The 22,583-nt window shown below is 33.0% G+C and overlaps 1 pseudogene; it reads left to right on the forward strand.

The window, feature by feature from the left end:
- LOC149214276 (polyubiquitin-like) overlaps window positions 1-22,583 on the forward strand; it is a 320,343-nt pseudogene that overhangs the window by 225,178 nt on the left and 72,582 nt on the right.

Genomic DNA, 22,583 nt, shown 5'->3' on the forward strand with positions numbered 1-22,583 from the left:
TCTCCTTCATTTTCTGCTTTACATCAGGGCAACTCTCATAGTCTCTGGCCATTCTTTATTAGAAGGTTAGGGTTTCAAAATTAGAACTTTGGGTTACAAGCTTTCATGGTCTATGCTTCCGGCCATTAATTTCAATCTTTTTATCCAATCTCAAAATGTTTAATCTTTTTATCCAATCTCAAAATGTCTCAGGAACATTTTTTGGTCTCATTTTTGGTGTCAGTGTCCTTGGGTTTATAGATTTGGTACAACATTTTTTACGAAGTTATTTTTCCCTGGGTTTATAGATTTGGTACAACATTTTTTGGTGTCATTGTTGGGGAACAGGTACAACATTTTTTGGTGCTAATGGTTATCCCTGCATTCTTAGCCCATAAGTTTTCTGCATTAGATTTCTATGCCATATCCAACTTCCCAAATCCCCAAATCATGTGCCTTCATTTCATGAATGAAATTCCTTTCTTCCAAGATTCAAAGCAAATGAATATGAAAATCCATCTCAGCACATTAGGGAGTTTCATATATGTATGGACCAACAGGGGATTAAACATGAAAATACATTAATGAAACTAGTTTTCTATTCGTTAGATGAAGATGCTAGTGTTTGGTACAGAGCCTTGCCTCAATCTAGCGTTACCTCTTCAGGGGATTTTCATGCAGCATTTAATTCTTTTTGCAAAACTCTGTATCTATCAAAATTTCTTTTTGAAGATTGTTGTGAGTATTTTTCGTGCCAACAAGATTGTGGTTATAGAGCTGATAATAAAGTTAGTGGTGACAAATCTGATTGCAAAAGAAATTGTTTGGCTGAAAGTGAGGAGAACATTGTTGAAAATGATGAAAATACTTCTCAAGAAATTAAGGATGAAGTTGCATGTGAAAATTTTGAAGCAGCTCCGCAAAGCCCTCGTGATCCTAAAGTAGTATTCAGCCATTCATTCTCAAGAGAAATATCTGAAAATGACCAGCAATATTTCCCAGGAAAAATTGAAAAGTTTTATGTGAAAGAATCTTTCCAAAATTCTCTGAAAGATGTAAAGAAGTCTTATTGACAGTCACCTTGAAAGAAGGCATCATGTTGAGTTCTCTTGGAAATGGAGAAGAGGTTCTTGAAAATAATCAAATTCCAGACCTGTGGAAAGGGCCACTGCTTTATGATGAGGAAAGAAAGAATCCAGTGGCAAATAAATCCTCATAAATCTTATTTTGTAAACTTTAAACATGTTCTTGTTTAAGCCCTCTTTAAGATGACAAGTATGGGAGATCAAGAGTAAATAGACTTGTATGCAAAAACACTGTGAAGAATGTTGTGCCCACCCAAGTTGAAAGAGTGTTGGAGCTGCGCTTTGATTTTCTAACTAACAATTTTAATTACTGGCTAGTGTACTTTGGTATTCCTGGATGGAGCAGAGTTGAGATGAACTAAAAGTTTTAGAGGCATTTGAAGAATTGTGCAAAGATGAAGAATTATAAGAGATTAAAATCTAGTTGGAACGCCTTACGGCGTAATTATAAAACCAATGTATACAAACCCTAAGATACATATTATAAAAACTAAAATAAACATGATTGACCTTCATTGATTGTAATATTGAGACAATCCTTATCACAATTCCATGTTAGACCATGGTTGACATCATAATAAACGATGGTTGATCGAGGAATAATAAACCCAAGCGATTGATATTATAAACCCAAAGGAACAATAAACCAAAGGGATTAATGCTAAAACCCAAGGGACTATGAACCTAAGGGAATAATATTAAACCCAAGGGACTATGAGCCTAATGGAATAATATTGAACCCAAGGGACTAGTATTATAAACCCAAGTATATAAACCGTAAGTGGAGACAACTTTTGTCATAATGCGAGATTGGACCATCATTGACCACAGTTAACCATGGTTGGTTATGGTTGACTATGGTTGACCATGATGGATATTATAAACCCAAGTTAATAATAAACCCAAGCGATTGATATTATGAACCCAAGGGAAACATAAACCCAAGGGATTAATACTAAAACCCCAAGGGAATAATATTATAAACTGAACATTGGTAAACCGAAATATAAATATTACAAACACTAAAATAAACATGGTTTATTTTCATGGTGAGACAATCCTTGTCACAATGCGACATTCAACCATGGTTGGCTATGAGTAACAATGATTGATAGTATTGGCAATATTTGACCACATTTGATTAAAATAATTAAAATGTAAATATTATTAATGTTATTGAATTGAGGCTTTTGTGATCCATAACAAGTTTATGAGATATGTTTTTGGCGATAATCACATCAAAATTAATTTGTCAACGCGTTTCAAACCAGCGAGTGTGGTTCATCGTCAGGACAAGATGAAGAACTAGATCATGGAAACACATTAAATAGAGAGACTGGTCATTCAAACAGCTAGAAAGAAACAACCAATTTTGACCAAAGGAAACACTACAATTGACTGAACTACAACGAAATTTTAATGTTATTTATTAATATTAATTTTAATACACTTTATATTAACAATATTAATGTTAATATCTTTAATATTATTAAGATGAATAGAATTTTCAAATTTTAATTTCTATTAATAATTTTATTGTCAATTAAAACAAATATTATTATTCTTATTTATATATATTAATACTATTTTTTTGTTGGAATTAAAATATTCATTCCATTTATTTTTAATTCCTTTTTGTACTACGTTACTAATGGAAAAGACATAAAAGCTAAGACAAATAAAATTATATTGTGCGTTATCCGTTCTAGGTTTCTCTGAATTTGAGAATGTTTTACATATTTTAAATATGTGTATCTTGGCCATCAATATTTTCACTTTGTATTTTTAATAAAATTCATGAAAATTATATCTTAAAATTGAAATAATAAATTTAGTTGATGTTTTAGTTGTTTTAATGGTTTATATATATATATATATATATATATATATATATATATATATATTGGTTCAAAATGTTGAATTTTGTATTTAAAAATATAATTCAAATAATAAAAAAATCATAAAATTTAAATAAAAAATAAAAAATAAAGTGTTTACATTTTTTTGCTTTTAAATGTAAAAAAGTGCTAATCAAAAAATTACTTATCATTTATTTATTTTTTTCCAATAAATATAAAATAATAACTAACAAAAAAATATACTTATATATCATAAATCACATATTCTAAAAATGATTAGTTGCTTAAAGTTTTTCATATAAGTTATCATCCACTTCATTTTCAGTAGGGGTATTTTAAATAATTTTAAGATATTGGTATAATGAAAAAAATTTGATACCTTGATTTTATTTTCAATAATTATCACTAATATGATTAATAGTTGTTAGTCATATTGATTGAAAAAAAAAAATAAAGACATTGAATTTCTTTTAATTTCTTTCATTATACCAACAGTGAAACCATTAAAAATATATGTTCAGAAAATGAAGTTGAGAAATGACATCTGAATCACCACAATGCAAAAAATCAATTATGGAAGTACTTTTAGAATAAGCAATTTTATGATATTTAAGTGTATCTTTTTCCCTAATACTTTTACATCTATAAACAAAGACAAATGATGAGTAATGTCCGCTAAAGTTTCTATGGACAAAGTCAAATATTGAATCATCCATTCACTTAACATCATAAATTGAAGATGCATTTAATTTAGCAATTTGACTAATCAAATTGAAGTTTATTCAAAATTTGCTACCTCTACTTTTATGAACAATCTTCTCGATGTAATTAATTTATGGTTGTTATTCTCAATATGCATGTGTGAAAATTGCTAATTTGAATTATAGAGTTAATATATTTGAATGTATTAAAAATATTTTGGAAACATTGAATGGGGAAGAAGAAGTTCAAATTATTTGAAATCACAAAGCTTCAATTTTGAAACACTAACCTTATATCGAAAATAAACACTTTATAAAGTTCATCTTTCTGAACTCTTTAATTTCAATATCACAAATCCTAGAAGAAGCTCTAAGTCATTTCAAATCACATAATTTTGAAATAATGAGGGGAAACTCTCTTTGAATACTCTCATTTACAATTAACTAGAACAAATTCTAATTTTGTTTTTTCATATTGAAGATTAATCAAACTTTATAGTTGGAAACACAAAACAATAATGAGTGGAAACTATCTTTGAATGCTCTTTTTAACAATTGATTAAAACAAATTCTAATGTTGTCATTTTATATTGGAAATCAATTAAACTTCATAGTTCAAAACATCTAACAAAAAATTCAATATGTTGACTATGAAAGAAGAAAATCAAACTATTGAATTTATTTGTACATTTTAAATATTTTTTTTATATCATCGAAAAATTAAAAGTAAAAATATAAACCAATTAAACTACTAAAAGAATAATATCAAATCATTTTATGAGCATTTGCTACATCAATCTTGTAATTCAAACATTATAAAAGTATAGTTTACATTTGAAACAAAATCTATCATATTTTATAAATAGAAAAATCAATATCAATCGTTTGTTCGTCTGTACATAGATTTTTATTTTTTAAAATATTAAATCATCATTTTTATTCTCTTAAGAAATAACAACCAAGTTTAGAATAATAAATGTGAGCATCTACCATTGAGTAAAGACAAAAAATTAAATCACCCAACCACCTAGGGTATGTCTAAATAATCGGGAGACGAAGATTACATGTATCAACTATTCAATTTTTAGAGAATTTGTACAAACTTTACATGACTTGTACAAACTTTACATGACTCCCATGAGTCTGTAGAACCCAAATATCAAATAAGTAAAAAAACATGGTCATTTGGTGTTGGGAAAACTTGTATGAATTTAATTAGTCAAAAATCCACTTTAATGTAGGAAGCTTTGAACATTTTTATATATGTCTCAAATAGTGGAGCATTCATCAAGGTTTTGATATACTCAAAGTCTCATAGTTGAATGCTCCTCTATTTAAAAAACCCAAAACTCCACCAAAAAATTTCAAGATTTTTTTTTATCAAATGAACATGTAAATGAAGAGGAAGCCTTTGTTCTATGGTTGTTGTTCTGCATATCTTCATCATTGATGTTCCCTAATTTATCCAGTGATTTGATGCAAATTGAAGAGTTGCATGCTCAGATCCAAATTGAAGAGAGGCCTCCACTTCCAAATTGAAGAGATGATCTTGCATAAATATTCTAAACTTACTTGACCAACCATTCAACACATTGAAATTTATTAGTAAATAACTATAGAATTTTTGTGGCACTCTAGTTAGATTTTGAGAAATCTAGCCCTAAGATTAACCTAAATCGGGTAAATAGTTTGTAATCTATTGAAAAAAATATGAATTCCTGAAAATTTTATATTGAATTCATTTGTAAAATACATTCTCAAATAAACCTTAAAAAAATAAAGTCAAATTGACAATTACCACCACATTTACTTCTGCAAAAGCTAAAGCAAGGCTTACAGTTCTAGTTTGAACATTACTAGTTTAGCACTAATAATATCGCTGCCATCAAGGCTATTACTTGCACACTTTTCAGTGATAATTATGCAAGCCTATGAAAAATCCTCTTTTTGGAAAGAGAATGAACTAATAGACTCCGTGGATATGCTGCCATTAGAAGGGGAGCTAGTCAGATCTCATCACCATTAAAATTTACTCACTAAATCTACAGAGAGTTTTGGGGATCCATTACATGATAAACAAATATCTCTGAGTCAATGAAATAAGCATGACACATAAAGAGAAATTGATTCGAAGAAATATGAGGAATAGAAACCATCTTCTTGTAGGGTGAAAAAGAGCATGGCTTGAAGGAGAAATTGAAGAGGAGCCATTACGTGAGAAATTGAACATGATTCGGTACGGTGAAAAAGAGCATGGCCTGAATTAGAAATTGAAGAGGAGTCATTACATGAGAAATTGAACAAGATTAGTTACATAACCAGGCCACATTTACCAGAACGTAGGGCTGGAAACATTTTCATTATACCTCCACATTGTTGTGGTTTATTCTTCCATGTTTAATCATGCATATGTTTCAGAATTTAAACCGACACAGACACGTGTCCTTTTCACATGCACATTCCACACTAATTTTTTAAAATTATAAATCATAATCCTCCTACATGGAGATAAATAAAGGTACAGTAATTTTTTAATGATGATTTGGTAAAAAATTAAATTAAACAACGTTTAAACACTTGATTTAAATATGCAATGAAGATATAACTTTCAATTTCATTCATTGCTAAAGTCACAACGACGAGAATATACTGGCATATTTCAATTCATACCATCAGATCAAAAAGATTAATTAAGAAAATGATTAAAGTAGCCAATTCCAATAGGAGGGACGCCTATTGGGGTAATTAATTGTGGTGGTGGTTAAGTCAATTCTCATACCTAACCTCTCTTCTCCTCGTTTAAAATCGTTCCTTCTAGATTTATTCCAACATTAATGCAAAAAAAAATTGTTGAGTGTTTATAAATATAAACATTTATGTGAGAACATCAATAATATTGTGATGGCTCCATTTAAAACAAGTGCTACATAGTAGCTTATACCTATCTCTTTGTTAAAAGATAGTGAAACTATCTGATTATTGTGATATATTAGAAGAATTAGTAACTAAGCTTCATAAATGTAGTTGTAAAATGTATCTCTGGAGTAGGATTGGTTTTAATCTATTTCAAGATGTTGAAAATTATCATTTAATATACATCTTAACTTAAAAAATTAATAAATAATACAATGTGTTATTTATGAATAACTACTTATACTATATAGTTTGTTTTGGATGTTCTTTGAAATATTAACTGTTATAACTATATTAAGTAAATATAAAATGGTAAACATACTTAGTGACAATAAACATATAAATTTAAAAATATAAAGAAGTTATTTATTATGGAGATTACAAAATTTTTAGACATTTTTCATGTTAATTATAATAATTAAATTTTTAATTAATATAAAAAATATTTTGCAACATTTTAACAAATAAATCTATCAATTACTTAATTATGCGATGCCCCACTCAATTAATTATGGAATGTAGTTAAAAAAAAAACAAAATTTGATGTGAACCATGTACTCTTGGTTTAAATAATTATGGAATGCAATAAAAGTCAAAACAAAATTTGATGTGACCTGTATACTCTTGGCTCATTATTTGAGGCATTGAGCAATAACATGTCTAAATTGACAACCAATCCCATGAGAGATAAATGTCAATAAAATAAATTGCAAAAAAAGAAAAAAAAATTGCACTTTGTTAAATTGAAAAACATTTCTCATGTTAATAGGCAGTCAACACATATCCAATGCATAATACCTGCCTAGCGATAGGTATAATAATTAATCATCTTATCTTTCGCATTTATTATTGGAGTGACTATGCACATCAATTAGATTGGTTTTACATCATTATCCATATGTTTAACAACAATATAGTAAGTTTGCATGAGTTCAACTCTTCTATATGACTCTTCCTTATAATTTATGTTTTGGTTATGTTTATAAACATTGTTATATAATTTTAATAGTTATTTATTATAATGGTTATTTTAAAATTAACAATTATAATGGTTATACCATTATAATGACTATTTTTTATATAGTTATAGTATATTTAGTTAACCACTATTAATTTAATTATTATTAATTGTGAAAAAAAATACAATTCATGTTACTTAGGCATGTATTCTCTTATCCCAAGACCAAAATAAATATGTAGTTCCATCATTAATTAACTATTGCATTGTGTAGCTGAGTCATGCCAAAAATGTTTACAATGGTCACATAAACATAGGGGTGTTACATAAGAGCACCTCCTAGAAGAAGAGGAGGATGAAGATGGGATGGGGATGATGATAATGAGGAAGAGCCCTATGGATTTCATATTAAAGATACAGATCTTAATGTCAATGTGAAAAATATTTCTCTATTAGTACTTCCACATTTTCATGGTATGAGAACTAAGGATCCATAAAATTTTATTTTAAGTTTGGAGTACTTTGTAGCAGTTATGAATATTTACAAGATGCTCAAAAATTAAATTTGTTTCTAGCTACATTAAAAGATGGGGCTCTAAAATGGTTAATGGAGAATAAATTATGTAGGATCATGGGATGCAATGAGACAACTATTTTAAGAAAAATATATAGCTTATTGCATCCAACATTATCTTAAGGAAGAAATTTTGAAAATGAGCCAAAAAGAGGATGAAAATCTTGAAGATTTTGTGTAAAGATTTACTTATAATGTTAAAAGGGAAAGCCAACATAAACTAGGATTTGATGCTTTAAAAACCCTTTTACTTCGAACAATTAAGGATGAATGGATTGATCTCTTAAATCTAATGGGTAAAGGAGATGTATCTTAACATTCATTTTAGGAAAATTGTGGATTATGTAAGCATATATCACTAGGAAGAGAAAATATGGTAAAGGTCCTCGAGACCCAACTATGGCTAGTGGAAGTAAATCAACATCTAGTATGATAAGTAGAAATGAACATGGCCATTTGCTAGAAAATTTTAAAACAATATTCTTGGAAATTTAAGTGAACAAATATATATGCTACAAATGCAAAATAAGCAAAAGGTTGAAAAGGTACATAGTCTATATTTTGTTCTAGGTGTAAAAAGAAACATCATTTGAGAGAATGTCCCCTGGATAACATTGAAATATGTGTTATTGTGGAGAAATACATGCCATAGAGGATTGTCCATCACTAAAAGGATTGAAAGTAGTGCATTAAAATGATAATGTAGTGAATGAAACATCAAAACAACTTTTCTTTGTAGCACCAAGAAGAACTTGGCAACCCCAACAACAAGATACTATGCAAAACCATACTTAGAAATTTTAATCTCATCCAAATACTCCCAAAGTAATTGGAATGCACAATTACCTTGGAAACATTGGCCACCTCAAGCTAAAAATCAATATTGGCAACAAGGTTGGCGAGGATCATATGGGAGAAAACATCCTCACTTTTATCAATCATATCCTCAATATAAACCCCAACAATCATACCAACCTCCACCACAACAACCACAACTACAATTGACTTCTAGTCAACCTCTCCAATTACTATCTACACAACCACATCAAAAGCCTACTAATTTCATACACGACCACTTCCAAATCCAAACAACAAAGTAACTTAGCCCACTTACAATGTTGAGATACTAAATTCCAAACATATATTATTGTTACTCTTAATTTAAATGAAATTCATCTTAGATCAGGAAAAGTATTGCCAAAAGATTCCTTTGTAGTTGTTAAAGAACATAAAGAGGAATGCATTCCTAATAACATAGATGAAACAGTAATAAGTCAACCTCTCCCTACTCCTCTAGTAGAACATGCTTCTACATCTTCTCAAAATTATCCTTTTCTAGAGAAAGAAAAAGTAGATAAGAATGTAGAAAAACAATTGATATTATCAGATAATAATATGCTAGATGAGTTACAAAAAAATTGTATTAAAATTCTTTTGTTGCAAGCAATAAGATACATTCTCGTATATGAAAAAACAATAAAGGAATAATCTATTAGAAAACTAGGAAGAAAAAGAAAAAAGCCTCAAAAATGTCAACTTATTGGAAAACTAGTAGATATCATGATGGAAAGACCTGTATAGAAAAATATCTAGATCCAGGGAGTTCCATTATGAAAAATCATTTCAATAACATTGCAATTCCAAATACATTGATCGATCTAGGAGCAACAATTAATGTAATGACTAAAAGTTTTATGGATGAATTACAATTAAGCAATCTTCAATATACACCAACTGTGTTAGAATTAGCAGATAGATCTACCATAAAATCGAAAGGTGTACTAGAAGATATTCTTGTATTCTTAGATTCTTGGGAATACCCAGTTGAATTTATGTTACTCACACCAAAAAACAATCTAGGTGGTCATCAATTAATATTAGGAAGGCCTTAGTTAGCCATGGTCGATGCATTTATTACTTGTAGATCTATTGATATGGAAATCTCTAATCGCAATACAACAAAGATGTTTACATTGTGTCCTCTGACTAAAGAAATTATTGAATTTGAAGATAATGAATGGATTGATGATGAGAATGAACATGAAGATATGCAGTATATTGTAACAATCTCACAAGCAATGTTTTTTAAATGAGATGATGAATAAAATCAAATAATACATATTATAAATAATTATGATTTTTCTCACTATCTTGAAGAGAAAAATTATCATGTGAATATGTTAGAAAATTGTAAAATAGAGGATTTTCATCATATATTCCATGATATCAATAAATTAAATGGACAAATTTTGGTATTATTCCTATAGAAATTAGTCCAAGTAAAACTCTAAACATTAACAGTAATCTAGAAGGATCTCAAAAAACTCATTTAATAAAGACGGATCTCAAAAGAATCAATTAATAAAGACGCTACAGAAATAATTTTGCATGGGAATATACATATATGAAAGGAATTAATCCCAATACTTATATGCATCGCATACATAGATATATATATATATATATATATATATATATATATATATATATATATATATATATATATATATATATATATATATATATATATATATATATATATATATATATATGAAAATGTCATATTAAACAACAAAGAAGGATGAATCCCAATTTGAGGGAAATTGTAAAAGAAGAATTACAAAAATTGTTAAATGTGAACTTCATTTATCCGATTTCTAACAGCCAATGGGTTTCACCATTTGTTATTGTACCAAATAAAAATGGTGAGTGGCGAGTCTGAACGAACTACAAAGAGTTAAATAAATCTACTTTGAAAGATCATTTTCTACTTCCTTTTATTGATAAAGTTCTAGATACATTAGTAGGAAAGAAGTTATTTTTTCTTAATGGTTTTAGTGGTTACAATCAAATTCAAATAGCACTAAAATATTAGGATAAGACCAAATTTACATGTCCATGGGGAACATACACTTACAAAGTACTAACTTTTGGAATATGCAATGCCTATGCTACATTCCAAAGAACTGTACTAGGTATTTTCTCTGACTTGATCCATGATTGTGTTGAAGTTTAAATGGATGATGAATCGCTAGAGAACTTGAAAAAGTCCTTGTAAAATGTTAAGAAACTAACCTTTCTTTAAGCCATGAAAAAGATTTTATGATGTTTAATGAAGGTATTGTTTCAAGATATTATATTTCATGTAATGGAATTAAAGTTGATCTGGAAAATATTGAGTTCATTGTCAAACTTTTGGTACCTAAGTCTCAAAGGGATGTAAGAAGTTTCCTTAGATATGTAGACTATTATTGGAAATTCATAGAAAAATTTACAAAAATAGCTTTGCCACTTTTCAAATTGCTTACTAAAGAATGTGAATTTTATTGGAATTCTTCATGTCAATTAACTTTTGATTCTTTAAAACATAAAAAAATTGAAGTGCTTATACTAAGAGGGCCAAATTGATCCCTCCTGTTCCATATATTTATAGATGCTTTAGATATAGCTCTAGGGGTTGTACTTGGATAAAAAGGTCAACAAACTCCTTATGCCATTTATTATATAAGTAAAAATTTAACTCCTATAGAGTTGAATTATTAGTTATTGAAAATGAGTTTTTCTAGTAGTCCATGTCATCAATAAATTCAAACACTATATCATTGGTATGGAACCTTTGTTCATATCGATCATTCTACAATTAGATATTTAATCAACAAACTTGTAACTGATGACATAATTACTAGATGGATTTTCTTATCACAAGAATTTAACATCAGTATATTACATAAATTTGGAAAGGAGAACACAATTGTCGATTTTATTTGTAGAATCCAAAATGATAATACAACAATTATTATGGAAGATAATGAACATATTTTTGCAATTTCTACTAAATATCCTTGGTTTACAAATATTGCTGACTATTTGGCAACAGGAAACTTACCACCACAATTATCAGCCAAAGAGAAATAAGGGTTATCAAACTCAATGCACCTTTATCTTGGATAGAAGGAGAAGTTTTATGAACTGGATCTGACTTGATCATCAAAAGGTGTGTGAGAAAAGATGAAATAATAGATATATTTAAAGCATGTCATGATGAGCCATGTGGAGGAAATTTCTCTCACAAGAGAACTGCATACAAAGTTCTCCTTTTTGGATATTATTGACCTACCATTTTTAAGGATGCCAAACAATATGTTAGAAGATGTGACAATTGTTAGAGAATGGGAAGATCAATTCAAGTAGATGATATGCCTCTACAACCTCAAGTACTTATAGATCCATTTGAAAAATGGGCTCTAGATTTTGTAGGCCCAATTAATCCAACATCCAGGCAGAAAAGGTATATTCTTGTTTGTATTGATTATGTAACAAAATGGGTAGAAGTGAAACATTTAATTTTTGCTACTAAAAATGTTGTTGCAACATTTGTTTTTGAAGATATTTTTTCACTTGTTTTGGTGTCCCAAGAGAAATTGTTACATATCAGGATGTATATTTTACATCTAAGCTTGTCCAAGATAGTGTGGAGCAATATAAAATCAAGCATAAAAAGTATACTCCATATCACACACAATTCAGTTGGCAAGTGGAGTCAACAAACAAAGTTTTTGAAGCCATCCTAACCAAGATATTCCTTTTGCATCAAAAACACTGGGAAGATAGGATTCTAGAAGTACTTTGGGCATATCGGACCACATGCAGAATGCCAATGGACATGCACCATATGAACTTGTATATGGAAAGCAAGTTCTACTTCTTATAGAGTTCGAAGTAGAGACAATCTAAACAACAACAAGATTAGGGCTAAACCTCTCTGAAGCACAAAATAAAAGGTTAGCGTAGTTGAATTAACTAGATGAAATTAGACATGATCATATCCAAAGAACTAATATCATCTAGAAGCAAAGAACAAGGTGGAACAACAAGTTCATTAATATGAAGACATTTCAATTGAGTGATTGGGATCTCTTAGTTGATTCAAAATTTAAATATTTTCAAGGAAAGTTTCAAACACACTGGTTAGGTCCATATGAAATAGAATCAGTCTATGAGAATGGATTAGTGAAAATCACAACCATCAATGAAGATGGTATTATTTTTCTTGTTGATGGGAATGTATTAAAACTATATCATAATCCCTAAACAAGGGAAGAATTTGTTCAAAATATGCAACAATAATAAAAAATGGAGTTGGTGAAAATGGTATATCATTCTCCTTCTCCATTAAACTCAATTTAAGTTTTCTTCCTAATTGAAAACCAACTTATGGAAACTAGGATTTGCATTTAATTCCTTGAAAGTTTGAAGTTTTGAAGTCTACATTTCTGGCGTGTAGAATTTTATTTCTCTCCATATCAAAATAATTACATCAACAATGTCAAAAGATTATTCTTTGAAAGATATGGAAGATCCTTTAATTCGGAATAAAAGCAGCATGCTTCACCATAAAATTTATTAGTCTACCAAAATTTCCATAGCTATAGATATATTAAGTATCCATAAAATTTCTCAAAGGATTAAGGAGCAAGATCAAAAGTTCAACTCCAACAACAACATCAATAGCTTGAAAGGACCTATTTCAAAGAACATTCAACTTGCAAAAGGTAACAAAGGTAAACATTTTGTTTGTTTCTATCAAGTAAAACTATAGGACATAAAATAAATGACATATTTCTATAACCAAAGTTCAAAAGATGCATGATTAATAATTGATAGCAATCGTCTCATGATTTTTCTATTTTCCACATCCCATTATCATTAATCATGACATAAAAATTCAATCTTGAAATCAATTATGAAATCACCTTACCAATTTCATTGATCATTCAAATACTGATTATAAGGGATTGGAGGAATTCTCCATTATTACTCCACCACTAACAATTCCCATCCATTATTCTCCACCTTCTCCATATTTCATATTCCATCCAACATCATATTATTGTTTTTATATTCATTCCTATATAGTTCTACCACCGTTACATGGTAGTGACAGACATGAACATTTCAAAGCCTAGAATTCATGAGTGCAAGATGGGCATTGTCATCAAAACTAAACCAATTTCCAAAAAATTCTTAAAAGCTTACCCTAAATGCAGGAAAAAACTACAGACAGTAGGATGACTTAATTTTTATGAGAATTTTTAGGGGCATGATGTAGACGTAATCAGAGTATTCACTAGGGAATTTGATGGTGTTGAAGCTAAAATTGGTGATGTCATACTAAGGATTACAGAGTCATTTTTAGCATAGGTTATCGAGTTACCCAAAACATGGTGGAAATTGGTTCAAATGCCAAATATTTAAAGATGATTTGTGGAAGATGTTTCTCATAAATCCCAAAATGGAAATGAAAAATTGGAAAAAAGGTATTCCTATGGATTCATTCAAGAAAAGGTAGTGAAATCTGCTCTTCATCCTTAAAAAAACCATCACATGTGAGGGAAGGTATGGAATGGTTTTCTTTTACCGCATTCATCTTCTAATGCACTTCCAAAGAGGAAAAGAGATTAATTTAGATTGTTAGTTGATCAACAATATAAAAAATATGGCATTTAACATTCAAATATATTCAAGAAACATTAACAAGAGTTTGTACGATTTTGGTCTAGTTAAGGAAGAATTGTGTCTATTGTAATAGACATATTTGGGCACTGCAACCCCAAACTCATATGTCCATAAAATAAGGGCTCCTTAAGTCCCTAAAAGTGTTGTTTCATACCCTAAAGGATCATGGTCAGCTAATTACATCATTTCCCAGAAGTTCCACCTGAAAAACTACTCAGAACTGGCCAAAACTGGACCATACAGACTGCTCCATGGGCAAGGTGCGATGCATACTGACTGCCTAACTGGCCAGGTGTGATGCATACTGAAATGGACTTCTGTGGGGTGCGATGAGCGAGAATAGACAAATGGAAGAGACAGTTTTCAAGGTGGATGATCATGGGATCTTCCAGAAACTTCTCCTGTGACACTTGCCTCTCTGAATTCGCCCAGGGATGAGTAAGAGATCATGAAATCTCCAAGTGGAACCAAGAACTATCAGTGGAATGACACTAATCAAAAACCCAGAGCTGACTCACACCCTTGCAAGACATCTATAAATGGATCCCTCATCTGAGAGATCTAGAGGCTGGAATTTTGTATTTTGTAAGGAAGTGTCGTTGGTTTGTTGGTAAGAAGAGACATTGCATTGTTGGGTGATTTGCTTGTTCATGAGGTGAAGAGGTCTTCTACAACTAGGAGGATGATGCTGGATCAGACAGCTGGGTTGTAATCCTCTCTTACATTACTATTAATAAAGTTCTTTGAGTTTTCCTCCATATAATCGTGTATTTGTGAATCTTGTTTATGAATGCAATTGTATGGTCAAAGTGTTTCTGATTCCTCATTGTTTATGATGTTTTAGATAGAGATGCTTTGATAGTTTTCTGTTACTTTGACTCTACATGTACTCGTTGAAGCAGGGAAAGTAGGAGAAGGGTGGCAAATTCTATTAAGGAAAGGAGAAATCAAGCTAGGATCAAGCGAAAGATCCAGGTTGGTCCTCTCTTCTTCCATCTATCACACTTAAAGGAACTCTTGAAAAGCTTTCATTGTTTGTTTCTAAGATAGCTACCCATCTTAGTGGGACTAGCAGTTCGAATCGACACTAGTTTTCCCTGAAACAAAATGGCGACTCCACTGGGGAACGAATAGTTTGTTTTGTTTGTTTATTGTTTGCTTTATAAATTACAGACAGAGCTTGAAGTTAGCCAGCTAGCCTTCGAAACGCATTTGCTATGCAATTGTGAAGTAGATAAATGCTACTTCAGTCAATCTCCAGGTTGGTTTATGAACTGAACATCTGACTTACAAAGCATCCTAAGTGCCCTTGTGGTAGCTCAGAACCTCATCAGATCCTACCCTTATGCTTTGTTTTTATTGTCCATCATTACTCAGCCTAAATCACTGAACTCAACTGCAAACTTTGAGCAAAAACCATACTTAGTTTCGCTCCCTAGCCCATCACACTACTTGTGACTATGCAACCTGGATGCATCGCACCTCCCGTGTGTTGTAGGTGAGATGTATCCCTGTTTCCCTGTGTTGCAGGTGCGATGATTGAGTGACATTGTTTTCTTCTCTGAAATTTGGTTTTTTCTCATTGTTTTCAGCTTTATTCAGTAGTTTTGCTGTTCATGATCAGTACCTTCTTGCTGAAACTATCTTCCTTCACATTATTTCAGCCTCCATCAGTTAGGAATTATAAATGTTTTTGTGTATTTGTCAATCTTTTACAGTCTTCCTTTGTCGAAAGTAGCCTAATCAAATTGTCGTTTTTGATGCAAGTGTCGTAATTGTCATTTTAAATCAAAAGAAGAGTGTTGTAAAGTCTTCCTCTTCTAGATAGTTGATTGTACTTTTGTCATTGTACTTGATTTTGAAATTATTAGTATTTCAAGTGTCGAAAACAGTTTTCAATTCGAAATCAAAAAGTGTCGTCTTAGTCTTCCTTTCATTTTGAAAAGAAAATTGTTAGTACTGTCGCTTTGAAAGAAAATAGTTCAGATTTGTACTTAGCTTTCTTTTTTGGCATTCACACATTAAGAAAGCAGAAAAAAAATACATGCATGTGCATCTGCATTTTGACTGCATGCGAAATTTGATTTAGGAAAGTGCATTTAGTGTGTGCTCTATGCTCTCTGCTGAAAGAAAATCATTATCTTCTTTCCTTTGTAGCTAGGATTTTCATTGCTAAAAGAACATAAACGACTGTTTATCATTTTAGATTGCATATTTAGGAATTTCACATCTACATCATGCGGTGAACCTTGAAAGACAAACTTCTAAGCAAGATCAACTCTAAAATAAACCTCAATGAACATAAAAACGCTTTGGAACCTAACGCAACACATCTAGAAGTCTAGGCTAGAGACGTGTTCCGGCGTCGTAAAACCTGGTAACTATCATTTTCATCGAAGGTTGGGTGATTCCTCCTCTTTGATATGACAAGTGCCAGTACGAACTTGTGCTCCCTGTATCGTCGAGTATATATTGGGAGACCACAATAGGTTTATATCCTTTATCCTTAGGAAGCCGTGTCTACCGCCCTATCGATCGTAATGCACTAAACACAACATTCGAGAAGATTGACTGTCGTACATAAGTCCTTGGTAATTTCTCTATCATTTATCACCAAGGTGTATTTTGCAGTTTTACGATCGATTTGGTAAACCCTCTATCTAGACTTCCAGAGCAGTCACTTTCATTCCTTTTCGACTCCCTAAAAGAAAAGGTCCATCTAAGCACTTGTCACTTCAAGCTCATTAAAAATTGAAGGAGACTAGAGTCACCTTTAGCTTTTTCTCGACTCTTAAAAATTGAAAAAGCAAGTTGCATCAAAGTGTCTTTAAAATTTATTTTAATCGGAATAACATCCTTGTTCCTTCGTTGATCTAAGGTTGAGATAATGGAGTCTACCAATCAAGGAATCCCCCTTGGAGGAAATCCTAGTCCTTTCTCCTCTTGGGGAGATATTGGTTCTCCATATATGGCTACATTGTCCCTTCCAGGAATCACAAACGGCCTGCCGGTATGGCTTTTCTCGACCTCTGTCGTTCAAAACACCGCAATTACTCAACAATCTAATCAGCAACCAAATGATACTAAAGTTACCCCTTCGCCTTCTACTTCGTTTCATTCTCCTTCCCCTTCTTCCTCTTCGCTTGGTGAAACTAGTGATACTAAAAACCAAGTAGCTGAGAAGAAAAAGAAAGGGAAGGAGAAGAAGAAGAAGCTAGCTAAACAAGGGAACACCAATGCATCGTCTAGTGAAAATCCGCACACTAAAGTTTCCAAACCAAAAACTCCATGCGTAATTTGCAAGGAGAGACATTACCATCAAGATTGACCTTGCATCTCGCGGATCTTGAGAGAATGGTCTCCTCGTTTGCACCATTCAGTGTCATCAACCCCTGACGGTCAGGTTGACAGCGCACCATCAACTAGTGAAAATGAGGTCAGTAGACAAAAAGGAAAAGTCAGAGTTCCATGTAGGTTATGTGAAGGTGATCGTACTCTTCACCGTTGTCCTTTCGTGGACGAAGCCAAAAGCATTTTGGATAACCGGCTTGCTTCACCGCAGCAACTTCCACCTGGATACAAGAAACTCTTGCCAAGTCCTTCGCTAGTTGAAAACCCGATTGACATAACTCAATTGTCAATCGAATCGCCTATCATTGAAAGTGAACCTTCTGAGTCCATACCGGATCAAAGTCAACTGGTCGAGATGGCAATCGACCCAGTCTTGCCTTCAGAAAATCCACCTTTAGATGATATAGTTTCCAAAGAGGATGAGAACGACACCGTTCAAATTCTTTTTGTCAATACAGAGTCTAATGAACTTGGGGGAAATCCACCCATTCCTTCACAACAGGAAGAGACCCCCCCAGTTCATGAAACTTATCTGGACATTTATCCGGTACCTCCTCCGAGCAGTCTAGTCGTTTTCTTTGATTGGAATCAACTAGCGAAACCTCGCCTTCCATCTAATGTACCATTCTGAATCATAGTACAAGTTTACAAAATGATCGTGTTTGGCACAATCATAGATGAAGGGGCTTCAGTGAGTATCCTTTCCTCAACTGCTTGGAAAGCACTTGGTTCGCCATCGCTTTTGCCTGAGAAAAAAAATTTGTCGGGCTTCAACAAAGGAACCAGTCGACCATTAGGGATCCTTCCAAATTTACCGATAACTTTGAGAAAGAAAACCGTTCATTTGAACGTGATGGTAGTCCAAGGTCCACTAGATTACAATCTATTCCTTGGACGTGATTATATATCTAGCATGGAAGCCATTGTTTCCACATCCTTTTGAGTGATGTGTTTTCCACATGAAGGCAGACTGGTGCAACTTGTCGACCAGCTTTCATTTCCTGGTTCAAACACAACTATAAATCAACCATCATCCCTAAACGGTCTCTTCACATCAACAATGTCTCTTCCACCTTCATCCCATCCACCTAATTACCGCGAGTAGTTTGGTGAGTGTGATGAAGATTTGGGGGCATGCACCCTAGTCTACTTCGGTGGGTGAACCCAGAGGAAAAGAGAGGTTTTCTTGAAAGGTTATAATACTTGGACCGAAAAACATTCCCGTATAGGTTATGTAATCAATCTGACGCGATTATTTCCTTTGTACGATTGTGAATGGAAGCTCACAGCATTCACCTTCGTACGTTATGTGATTGGAAGCTCACAGCAATCACCTTCGTCTATTTCAATGGACAAAGCAAAGGAAGAGTTTTTTTTGTCGACAAAAACAATCCTGCCTAACTGCAGGGACTTCCATTTGGTAACCTGGAAACTCTCCTTTTACTGAAAGACCTGGGGGCATGCAAACCTTTGCATGCAAGTGAAAAGAGACCTTTGATTTTCTTAGTTTGTAGGTTCTTAACCCTTTAACCTCGTAGCTCAGTCATTTCTAGCTTACATAAAAAGGTCATGAGCACATGTTATAGTAGTGTTCAAGCTCGTTAAAGAATAAATCTACCAAGAGACATTATCAAAAGACTAGTAAGAGCAATGTTCCTGCAAGGTTCAAGCTCGCTAAAAATCAACCTACACTAAGCACATGTTGGCACAAGGTTCAAGCTCATTAAAAAATAAACCCGCCTTTGGTAAATAACCTTTGTGATCGCTTTGCTATCTGCCCTTTTTGAACTTTGGTTGTGTCCCTTCCGTCACCTCCATTTCATTCGGCCGACCATACGCTTCCACTTGATTGTTTACCCTTCTGAGGAACATCTGCGATGAGTGATTCTGATTGCCACCCTCTTCACATTTCCATGTTTTGAGAAGTTCGAAACTTACCTGGAACCAGCTGCTACACAGAAATACCACTTATTCCTAAAAAACGAGCCTCTTTTAAACTCTTTTTAGACTCGTTAAATATAAAAAGATTTTTGAGCTATTGGCCTTTCCAGCTCGTTAAATTAAGGGGAACACCATCCCTCTCATATATTTTAATATTTTTGGACTTAAGGGATTATTAAACAAAAATATCGAGTGCTTGTCTTTGTCGGCTCGTTAAAACTATCGAAAAGTCATCCCTTTCATATTATTTTACACTTTTTCGGACTCAAGGGATTATGCCACGAAAAAGGACTGTTGGAGTCTCCTTTTCATCCATTTTCAGACTCTCTAAACATGAAAAGGACTGAGTTATATTTGTCATTAAACTCGTTAAAACAATAGCAATGAACTTGTCCACCCAGACAAGAACAAGTATCACTGACACTAGGCTTGCTAAACACAAAGCGACAGGTTTGCCCGAAGGGAAAATTATAGACCAAGAATATGTTATCCTCCTCAAGCTTGTCAAAAATAAAGAGGTACTGGTCAACAATGACTGGGGAAAAATGGGAAGAAAACTTGAAGAACTCTATTGGTAGCAAGTCGCTCTTGAACATGACACTTTCACTCCATCACCGTGATTGAGTTGGGTTGGGTTTTTCCGTTCACCGTCACCATTGGTCCGTCGTGCCATCCATGGGGTTAACGCTACCAGTCCATATCAGTGTCGCCAATATGTTCAAGAGAAGTCATTCAGAGAATTCACCATCCAGCAAACGCCTCATCCACTGCATTACATCCACTCTTCATTTTTCATGGCCGCCATTCCTGAACCTTATATCATCAGATCGTTTTCACCTCCACAAAAATCATTTGCTCTGTTTCGCGTCGTAGATGTGGGATACATCAAGGCCCTCCTACGACAGGTCACTTCTTTTCGACATCAGCTCATTATCCAAGAAGTTGACTTAGAAACAACCCTTTCAGTACTTTGAAGCTTGCATGCCTCAATGGCAAGTTTCTCACTTTCGGAGACAGGTTTACATCAATGACCTTCAACCGAAAGACTTTGCGTGGTGTTCTACATCAGCTCATATATTCACAACATGTGAATTGTACTGTAGTACCTTGAGGGTCATCATCATTATCGGTGACTCCTCTCGCGTCTGTTAATAGCTTACATCATTGGCTGGTAATCAGGCGATGTCTTTCCATGTTCGACTTCAGAACATCTTCTCACATGGATCGACTTGTACATCGGGTGAAGATTGGATGAGTTTTGAAGACCCCGAATCTAGTTTCATCCATCTGGACTGCGATATATTCAGGAAAATAAAGACATCAATTGTACACAGAAGCTGGATAGATAGTCATCTAGCCAGGGAAGATGACTCTTCATGCGAAGAATCACCAGTCTGCAACAGCAGACGATTGTCTGTCCTATGTACATGAAAATGAATTTATAAAGCTACGCATGGGAATGCCCGCCTCAACTAGATCATGAAAATAATATGATGATGATGTATTGTATTGTATCTTGTACAGGTCACCTTCCAGTATGAATACCTCGGATCCTCATGAATAAAGCATTTCACTTGACATCAGAAGATTTATGACCTCATGCTTTAGGGGGCAGCTGTTATAGACATATTTGGGCACTGCAAACACAAACTCATATGTCCATAAAATAGGGGCTCCTTAAGTCCCTAAAAGTGTTGTTTCATACCCTAAAGGATCATGGTCAACTGATTACATCATTCCCAGAAGTTCCACCTGAAAAACTACTCAGAACTGGCCAAAACTAGACCACACGGACTGCTCCATGGGCAAGGTGCGATGCATACTGACTACCTAACTGGCCAGGTGCAATGCATACTGAAATGGCCTTCTATGGGGTGCGATGAGCAAGAATATACAAATGGCAGAGATAGTTTGCAAGGTGGATGATCATGGAATCTTCCAAAAAATTCTCCTGTGACACTTGCCTCTCTGAATTCGCCCAGGGATGAGTAAGAGATCATGAAATATCCAAGTGGAACCAAGAGATATCAGTGGAATGGCACTAATAAAAAACCCAGAGCTGATTCACACCCTTGCAAGACATCTATAAATGGATCCCTCATCTGAGAGATCTAGAGGCTGGAATTTTGTATTTTGTAAGCAAGTGTTGTTGGTTTGTTGGTGAGAAGATACATTGCATTGTTGGGTGATTTGCTTGTTCATGAGGTGAAGAGGGCTTCTACAATTGGGAGGATGATGCTGGATCAAACAGCTGGGTTGTAATCCTCTCTTACATTACTATTAATAAATTTCTTTGAGTTTTCCTCCATATGATAGTGTATTTGTGAATCTTGTTTATGAATGCAATTGTATGGTCAAGGTATTTTTGATTCCTCATTGTTTATGATGTTTTAGATAGAGATGCTTTGATAGTTTGTTGTTACTTTGACTTTACAAGTACTCTTTGAAGCGGGGCAAGTAGCAGAGGGGTGGAAAATTCTATCAAGGAAGGGAGAAATCAAGCTAGGATCAAAGCGAAAGATCTAGGTTGGTCCTCTCTTCTTCTCTTCCATCTATCACACTTAAAGGAACTCTTGAAAAGCTTTCATTGTTTGTTTCTAAGATAGCTACCCGTCTTAGTGGGACTAGTAGTTCGAATTGACACTAGTTTTCCCTGAAACATCTATGGGGTGACAACTGGGAGGATTTCCTCCTAAGGAATCATTT

This window comes from Pinus tabuliformis, chromosome 1_1 (genome assembly GCF_031772625.1).
Source record: "Pinus tabuliformis cultivar Carrire ecotype Pingquan chromosome 1_1, CPIR1, whole genome shotgun sequence".
In the NCBI taxonomy this organism is placed as follows: domain Eukaryota; kingdom Viridiplantae; phylum Streptophyta; class Pinopsida; order Pinales; family Pinaceae; genus Pinus; species Pinus tabuliformis.